Here is a 10022-nt window from a genome sequence, read left to right on the forward strand (position 1 = left end):
CAGTGACAGAGACATTGGGCCTGATTTTACCATTTTGAGTCTAAGTGCCGAATCTGGGCGTAATACAGATCCGCGCTTGGAATCCTCTTTGCAGCGCGCCCATACGCTTTTTGCCGGCTCCGGTCCGATCCACGCTGTGGATGGGGCTTAGCGCTGCCGGAACGATCGGAGCTCTGAACTGCGCATGCGCAGTTCGAAAAAAAATCTGAAGCAGCGTGTCCGGGTGGGGAGAAAAAAACAGCAGGGAGCGGGGGGGAGGATGGATCTCTGGTTGGAGGGGGGGGGGGGGGAGATGGGGGGGATTATGGCAGTGTGTGACTAGAAACAGTGTTATTTTCCTTGATGAAGAGCTTCAATGAATACTTCTAACTTCTCTTGAATCTCACGAACCCTTTTGAGGTCCTCTGCTAGTTGAACTCGCCTTCCTGTCAACAATTGAATTTTTTAGCATTGTCTTCAGCAAAATCCTCCAACACTTCTTTCACGTTCTTTTCGAGGCGTCTCACTTCAGTATTTGTTAGCTGTTGTCGGAGTGTGTTTGCTGTAATAGCTAGCATTCGCTGAATGCGCCAGAACAGGATAACGTTATTGCATTCAAGCTCAGAATCTACAAAATGCCTTTGGGAATAGTGGAAACCTCTTCTGCAAAGATTACAATGGTTCAGCGATTTCCTGAGGAAGTGTTTTCGGATTAGAATGGTGACAACATCTACATTTTTGGCCTCCAGGTTTTTACGAACTGTTGTAACTTCATTGTTAGCAAGATAAGCTGTATGTTCCTCAGTGACTTTTAGCAGCCGTTCCAGTTCGGTTTTGGTTTCATTTCGAACATGCTGTTCTGGAGACCGTGATTTCCAGTAGAACCACCTTTCTTGCCAATCTGGCCCCACCATATCACGAATTACAGATTCATTATCTCGAAGATGGGTTTGCAAGGTTTCTTCCAGGAAATGGATAGCTGCATCCCACTGCTGTTTGTCAGATATGGAATGATCTTCTAAAGCATTGTGCTGGATGACTCACAGACTGTCTGCAGCCTGCTCATCCCATCTGTGACGTTTTATACTTTCATCTTTAACAGCAGGTTTTAGTTTGTCAAAGATATCATCATGGTCCTTCCCTTTGTGCCCTGACATAAATCGAGCAAATTCATCCTCCAAGGTTCCCCAAGCAACCTCTACTGCTTTGTGAGGTAACCGTTTGTCAGTCCACTGCTGGAGCTTGATGTCCACTGTGGTATTGAATGTGCCTGAATTCACAGACTGGGCAGCAGGAAGGTCAATATTCTCTATCACATGTGTAGAGACTTGTGGTGAACCATCGTTGGTTCCCACGAGGTAGTACTGAGCCAGGGTCTGGCCAGTACTATGAGTCTGTATATATGCTACTGTTGGGGTTAGGGTTGGGCTGTTCTACATGTTACTGTTGGGGTTAGGGTTGGGCTGTTCTACCTGTAATATAGTTATTATGGTACATCCCAGTCGGGCTCCGCCTCCTGGGAGAGGTATAAAGGTCACTGCTCTGTCTGGGACCCTTCAGTCTGGGATTGTGTATTATATATGGTAGCTCTATTGTAGTAGTCAATAAAACCCTTTATTTCCTCGAGCATCTCTAGCCTCGTGAGTTATATCGCGCATCAATTTTATTGACAACTAATTGAACTCTCGTCGTTGAAAGAAAAAAGAAAACGATACAGAGAGCACGGAGCAAATGCTTAAACCTGAACGTCTTACGCTGGACCCACGTGCGGCAGGCGCCTCTAACACCTTCGACCACTGGTTGAAATGTTTTCAGGATTACCTCGAAGCCTCCGCAGCGGTCACCACAGACGACGACAGACTCCGGGTCCTCCACGCGAGGGTAAGCGACGCTGTATATTTAGCGATCCGTGCGGCCACCGACTACAAAGGGGCCCTCGAGCTTCTTAAGAAGCGCTACATTAAACCGCCAAACGAGATGCATGCTCGATATCTCTTAGCCACTCGACGACGGCAGCTCGGCGAAACGACGGAACAGTACGCGTGTGAACTCCTACAGCTAGCCAGGGGCTGTAACTGCAAAGCAGTGTCGGCAGACCAGAACATGAACGACCTCGCTCGAGATGCGTTTGTGGCGGGAATTGGATCGTCTTATATCCGACTTCGACTGTTGGAGCAAGGTAATCTCTATCTCACTAAGTCTATAGAGCTAGCGGATATGCTAGAAACGGCCTCCAAAAGCCTGGCGATGTATCCCGAAGACCACGTGGAGACAGCGTGGCAGGAGCAGTCACAGACCCCACTTCGTCCAGCGGGTCCGAAAAGCTGCGTGATGGCGTGCCCACCCTCGGGCCTGACGACGGCAGCAGCTCCAGGCGGCCCGCGGTGTTACTTCTGTGGGGGAGTGAAGCACACTCGGCAGCGATGTTCCGCTAAAGCGGTGTTGTGCTCCGCCTGCGGTAAGAAGGGGCATTATTCGAAGGTATGTCAATCCAAACTTACATCCAGGAACAGCAGTCCGGCGTGTGACTCCCTGGAGCCGGGTTCCTTGTCGTCGGCATCGTCAAGGGTTTCTTCCACGTGCGAGGCCAGGACGTCGCCGTTACAGACGACGGAGTCGCAAGAAACGCGCGACTACCAGGGGTCGCTGATTTTGGCGCCATCGCCCACGTGCGACCTATGGGAGCAGCCATTTTGGTCGGCACCGACCGCGAATGACCAGCAGGGGTCGCCATCATCCATCTCAGCTGCCTGCAGTGGCGCTCACGAACCAACGGTGGCGTCGATCATCCTGGACCAGGCAAAGCCTCACAGACTCGACAAGTCCATGATGGACATACAGGTGACCAAACGCACGATTTATTGTCTGTTTGACAGCGGGAGCACGGAGAGTTTTATTCACCCAGATACCGTGAAGTGGTGTGGCCTCCAGATCCAGCCTGTCAAGCAGACAATTTCGATGACGTCAAGGTCCCGGTCTGTCACCGTGCGAGGGAGTTGCGTGGTAAATCTAACGGTGCAGGGCACGGTTTACGAGAGCTTCAAGCTCCTGGTGTTACCGCACCTTTGCGCGCCAATACTCCTCGGACTAAATTTCATTGTCCACTTGAAGAGTGTAACCCTACAGTACGGTGGGCCACTCCCTCCGCTTTCAGTGGGAGAACAGCAGCCTCCAAATTGCCCAACGCGCTCCACCTGTAGCCTCTCGACGCTTAAGATTACCACACCCTCCTTATTCCAGAATCTCGTGCCAGGCTGCAAGCCCATCGTGACCAAGAGTAGGCTTTACAGCGCTGAGGATCGGATCTTCATTCGATCTGAGGTTCAGCGGCTCCTCAAGGAAGGGATCATACAACCTAGCGCTAGTCCTTGGAGAGCGCAGGTCGTGGTGGTCAAGAGTGGGAACAACCCCCGGATGGTCATTGACTATAGTCAGACCATTAATAGATACACGCAGCTGGATGCGTATCCCCTCCCGCGCATTTCTGACATGGTCAACCAGATTGCGCAGTACCGGGCGTTCTCCACCATCGACCTAAAGTCTGCCTACCACCAGCTCCCCATTCGCCCAGAGGACCGACAATACACGGCTTTTGAGGCGGATGGTCGCTTGTACCATTTTCTAAGGGTTCCTTTTGGTGTCACCAATGGGGTCTCGGTCTTCCAGCGTGCTATGGACCCAATGGTGGACCATAACGGACTGCGGGCTACCTTCCCGTACCTGGATAACGTCACCATCTGCGACCTTGACCAGCAGGACCACGATACCAACCTTCTTAGATTCCTACGCACTGCATCTCGCCTGAATCTGACCTACAACAGGGAGAAGTGTGTATTTCGCACGCGCCGCCTAGCTATCCTCGGATACGTGGTGGAAAACGGGGTCATTGGCCCTGATCCAGACCGTATGCGTCTCCTCCTCGAACTTCCCCTGCCCACTAGCGTAAAAGCACTGAGAAGATGCTTAGGCTTCTTCTCTTACTACGCACAGTGGGTTCCCAATTACGCGGACAAAGCCCGTCCGCTCATCAAGTCCACCTCTTTTCCCCTAGCACCAGAGGCTCGTTTGGCCTTTGAAAAACTAAAAGCCGACATCGCGAAAGCCACGATACACGCTATCGATGAGTCCATCCCCTTCCAGGTGGAGAGTGATGCATCTGATTTCGCCCTGGCCGCCACACTTAACCAGGTGGGCAGGCCCGTCGCCTTTTTCTCTCGCACCCTCCAAGGCCCCGAAATTTGACATTCAGCGGTGGAAAAGGAGGCCCAGGCCATTGTGGAGGCCGTCCGGCATTGGCGCCATTACTTGGCGGGAAAACGGTTCACCCTGCTCACGGACCAGCGGTCCGTGGCGTTCATGTTCAATAACACGTTACGGGGCAAGATCAAGAACGATAAGATCTTGAGGTGGAGAATCGAACTCTCCACCTATAATTACGACATCATGTATCGTCCAGGGAAACTCAATGAGCCCTCGGATGCCCTGTCACGTGGAACATGCGCCAGTATGCAGGAGAATCGTTTGCAGGCTCTCCACAATGACCTCTGCCATCCAGGGGTCACTCGGCTCTACCACTTCGTAAAAGCCCGGAATCTACCCTACTCGGTGGAGGATGTCAGGTCCATAACTAGAAGCTGCCGGGTATGCGCGGAATGCAAACCGCACTTTTACCGACCTGACAGGGCACAACTCGTTAAGGCCACTCGTCCCTTCGAAAGACTGAGTGTGGACTTTAAGGGCCCCCTTCCCTCGACAGATCGGAATGTGTACTTCCTCAATATCATTGATGAGTACTCACTATTCCCTTTTGTCATTCCCTGTTCTGATACAACTGCTGCCACGGTTATCAAGGCATTTCGTGATCTCTTCACCCTGTTCGGTTACCCCTGTTACATCCACAGCGATAGGGGCTCGTCGTTCATGAGCGATGACTTGAGGCAATACCTGCTCTCATACGGGATTGCCTCTAGTAGAACCACGAGCTACAACCCTAGGGGTAACGGACAGGTGGAACGTGAGAATGCTACAGTCTGGAAGGCTGTCTTACTGGCGTTGAAGTCAAAAGGCCTTCCAGTCTCCCGTTGGCAAGAGGTGCTCGCTGATGCGCTCCACTCCATACGCTCACTCCTGTGTACGGCAACCAACGCTACTCCCCATGAGAGACTGTTTTCATTCCCTCAGAAGTCTTCCTCTGGGACCTCATTACCGTCTTGGTTGACGTACTCAGGACCTGTCCTCCTGCGGCGACATTTTAGGACCCGCAAGTCCGACCCTTTGGTTGAACAGGCCCATCTCCTCCACGCCAACCCTCAGTATGCCTATGTGGCATACCCTGACGGGCGAGAGGACACGGTCTCGATTCGAGACCTGGCGCCAGCAGGGGGCTTGGAAACCCCTGTCGCTCCCATACCTCCTGTTAGAGACCCCCCCCAACTTTTGTTTCCCCTCCTGACACGGCGCGGGCAGCATCGGGACCATCACTTAACCCTTTTACTCCCGTGTACAGCTTGCCTGAGTCCAGGAGATGGTCGCCACTTCAAGGCGTGTCCGAGTTCAGCGGATTGTCACCACCTCGGGGTCAACCGGCCCGTGAGACATTGGAGGAGCCGTTGGACACCGCCTTGGGGAGAACGCCACCCCGAATGCCTACTCCAGTGTCATCGCCGGTGTTGAGGAGGTCACAACGACGGTGCGGTCTCCCTGACCGTCTGAACTTATAGACTGATGACCAATTGTTCTGTGTTTTTTTGTTGTACCCCGCCGGCCTTTGTCTTCAAAGGAGGGGTGAATGTGGTGAACCATCGTTGGTTCCCACTAGGTAGTACTGAGCCAGGGTCTGGCCAGTACTATGAGTCTGTATATATGCTACTGTTGGGGTTAGGGTTGGGCTGTTCTACATGTTACTGTTGGGGTTAGGGTTGGGCTGTTCTACCTGTAATATAGTTATTATGGTACATCCCAGTCGGGCTCCGCCTCCTGGGAGAGGTATAAAGGTCACTGCTCTGTCTGGGACCCTTCAGTCTGGGATCGTGTATTGTATATGGTAGCTCTATTGTAGTAGTCAATAAAACCCTTCATTTCCTCGAGCATCTCTCGCCTCGTGAGTTATATCGCGCATCAAGACTCTTTCCCAGTTTCCTTTGTAGAATCTCCTCCCAGTGTTTTGGAGTAACCTGACCTAAGCTGATCACTTCATCCAGAAGTACATCCTTCGCCTTCTCGTATAGTTCATTCCTGTCGAGTTCCCTCAGCCGAGGATAGCTGTTCTTCCATTCAGTTTCAAGGTTGAAGCGAGTAGCTTTAAATGCATCAGCCTGTTGTTCCACAGACTCACGCACCATCTTCCAGAAACAGTCTGAAACTGCGAGGCTCAAGTTCTTCGTTGTCACAGCATCTACTGAACCATCTTGGATACAAAGGATAATGAATGGTACTGGTTGATCTTCCTGGTGTTATCAGTACTGTAACATCAGGAATGGCTGCCGACACCAAGGATATAATTTTTAGCATAAGCAAGGCTCACATGTAGAACCCTAATGCCATTATCCTTTGTATCCAAGATGGTTCAGTAGATGCTGAACGCACAGGGATGCTGAAAGCACATCAAGTGACAACTAAGAACTTGTTTCAGACTGTTTCTGGAAGATGTTGCGTGAGTCTGTGGAACAACAGGCCGATGCATTTAAAGCTACTCGCTTCAACCTTGAAACTGAATGGAAGAACAACTATCCTCGGCTGAGGGAACTCGACAGTCTGCGAGTCATCCAGCACAATGCTTTAGAAAATCGTTCCATATCTGACAAACAGCAGTGGGATGCAGCTATCCATTTCCTGGAAGAAACCTTGCAAGCCCGTCTTCGAGATACTGAATCTGTAATTCGTGATATGGTGGGGCCAGATTGGCAAGAAAGGTGGTTCTACTGGAAATCACGGTCTCCAGAACAACATGTTTGAAATGAAACCAAAGCCGAACTGGAACGGCTGCTAAAAATCACTGAGGAACATACAGCTTATCTTGCTAACGGAAGGATGGTGGAGGGAGACCAGCGATCGAGGTAGGTTGGGGGTGTGCTCTGCCGAGGGGGGCCTGCCTCCCAGGGGTGTCCAATCCCAGGGGGGGGTGGTTAGAGGGGGTCTGCCGGGGTGGCCTGCCTCCCAGGGGGGTCTGATCTGGGGGGGAGGGTCTGCCGGGTTGGTTAGTGGGTGGGTCCGCGAAGGATGGTCGAGGAGGATGGGCTTCGGAGGTTCCCCTGCAGAATAGAAATCCGCTTCGGACTTTTATTCTGCAGGTCGCTAAAAGCGCGGATCCGGAACGGGCCAGAAGACGGTAAAGTGGGATTTGGCGGTAGAGTTCGGCATGCGGTTCATTAAGTCGATTTAAATGCATGCTAATGCTTTTAAATCGTCGGACCGCCCAATTCGGGCGTGGACCGGACCCGCGCCAGAATCAGATGTCAGTAAAACCGCGATCTGCTCGGAATTGGGTGCGGATCGCGGTATAGGCCCGACGCCCAACTTTACCGCGATTTCACACCCCTTTTGATAAAATCAGGCCCATTATTACCACAGCGCGAGGATTATAATCACCACAGCGACAGAGACACTATTACTGCAGCGTAAGGATTATAATCACTGCAATGACGGAGACACTATTATCACAGTGTGAGGATTTTAGTCACCGCAGTGACAGAGACATTATTACCGCAGTGTGAGGATTATAAACACAGCAGTGACAGAGAAACTATTATCTCAGTGAGAGGATTATAATCACAGCAGTGACAGAGACACTATTACCACAGTGTGAGGCTTATAGTCACTGCAGTGACAGAGACACTATTACCACAGTGTGAGGATTTTAGTCACTGCAGTGACAGAGACACTATTACCACAGTGTGAGGATTATAATCACCGCAGTGACAGAGACACTATTATCTCAGTGAGAGGATTATAATCACAGCAGTGACAGAGACACTATTATCTCAGTGAGAGGATTATAATCACAGCAGTGACAGAGACACTATTATCGCAGTGTGAGGATTTTAGTCACTGCAGTGACAGAGACACTATTACCGAAGTGTGAGGAATATAATCACAGCAGTGACAGAGACACTATTACCGCAGTGTGAGGATTATAATTACTGCAGCGACAGAGACGCTATTATCGCAGTGTTGTACCTGTTAATCTCAGATACTTTCAACCAGTTTACTCACTCCAAGGTTTTACCCCGGTGCCCTTATTTGCAAGGTGGACAAAGGACAAACACAAGTAAAGATTCAACAAGTTTATTAAATAACACTATTAACCCTTAAATTACCCACATAAAACAAGAGGATACCCCAGCAGATTCAAGTATACTACCCGTAAAGATGGCTTGGTTAAACTGCAGGCCCGATTCTCTGAGTCCCTCTGGTCTGTCGTCACGAAGGTGAGTCTCGATGGCCGCTTCTTCCTTCCTTCCTTCTCTGGTCAGTCTTCCGAATGGTCACGGCTGTCTCCCCTGTCGAGTCTTCGCTCCTGTGTGCCTCTGAGTGTGTCCCTTTATCCCCAGCCTGATTGCCTTTCCAGAAACTTCTCTGGCTTCTGGCCAATGAGGTCCCAGGAGGGGGTTCCAATACCCAGTGGGTTTCTTGATGTCTGCCTGACAGGACACCAGGGTCCGCCCCCAGGTGTCCATCTCCATGTTGTTAAACTTGTTATCAGGTAAGGTTTCTACAGGATCTCTTGGTGACAGAAAGTCTGGCCCGATCTGGGCTTCTAACAATAGACCGATGCATGTCAATGAGGTGCCATGATCTCCTGCTAAGTCTCAAGTAGAGGGTAACGACCTTTGATGGGTGGTTGATGAGTCAGGCCCAGACACATTTGTGTATTGTACAATTGGCCTGCCTGCGGTTTGACCGTGTTTGATTTCAATGTGCCCAATTCTTTAATTTAGGATATCCAATTTTATCAGCCTTAAAACTAGGCCCGTTTATATCACCACATTCCCTCCTCTTGATCCAATGAGCGTCAGCGAACCGGATCACACAATTCTCACCAAACCATCTGAACAAGCAAGTACCCCGAATCTGGAGTTGACAGTATCATCCCTAACCCACAATAGTACTAACAAATTTAAATGAAGTAAAATAATTTTAAAAAACAACAAGAAACAATACGTCAATTGGGTATATACAAAACAAAGCAATAGTATCACTGAGCGTAGTAGGTCAACTGGGCATTAACATAGTCATGCAGGCAACAAAGGTGATGAGCATGTGTACTGCTAATTCTTTCAAGCAAAAGTCTTGTGATCTCTGCCTGGCGATCAAATTCACTTTGTGTAATTCTCATTTCCTGTTCTGCTGCTGAACGGGCCTCTGAGACCTTTGCCTTCTTCAGTCTTGCTTTTGCTGCATCTAAATCAAGTCTTTTATTCTGCAAGAGTTTACGTTCTTTAGATATTGTTCTGTAGTCCTGTGGTGAACCATTGTTGGTTACCACCAGGAGTGCTGAGCCATGGTTTGGCCAGTACTATGAGTCTGTAGATATGTTACTGTTGGGGTTAGGGTTGGGCTGTTCTACCTGTTAATATAGTCCTATGGTACACCCCAGTTGGCTCCGCCTTCCGGGAGAGGTATAAAGGTCACTGCTCTGCCTGGTGACCCTTTAGTCTGGGATCATATACTGTATATAGTAGCTCTGTTATTGTTGGCAATAAAAGCCTTTATTTCCCGAGTACATCCTGCCTCCCGTGTGATTTATCGTGCATCAATTTTATTACCAACAAAAATTTTTTTTGACAAAAAAAACAAAAGAAAACCATGAAGCAAATGCTGAAACCCGAGCGGCTTATGTTGGACCCACGTGCAGCGGGAGCGTCGAACACTTTCGACCATTGGTTGAAGTGTTTCCAAGATTACCTCGACGCCTCCACAGCGGTTCAAAATGACGCCGACAGACTGCGGGTCCGCCACACGAGGGTAAGCGACACTGTATACTTAGCGATCCGTGAGGCCCAAGACTACAAAGGGGCCATCGAGCTTCTCAAAAAGCGATACAA

The 10022-nt window shown here is 50.1% G+C and overlaps 1 pseudogene; it reads right to left on the reverse strand.

The window, feature by feature from the left end:
• Window positions 1-330: 330 nt before the first annotated feature.
• Window positions 331-6583, reverse strand: LOC144499248 (dynamin-like GTPase OPA1, mitochondrial; annotated as a pseudogene).
• Window positions 6584-10022: the final 3439 nt, after the last annotated feature.

Source organism: Mustelus asterias, chromosome 9, assembly GCF_964213995.1.
Source record: "Mustelus asterias chromosome 9, sMusAst1.hap1.1, whole genome shotgun sequence".
NCBI classification, from domain to species: Eukaryota; Metazoa; Chordata; class Chondrichthyes; order Carcharhiniformes; family Triakidae; genus Mustelus; species Mustelus asterias.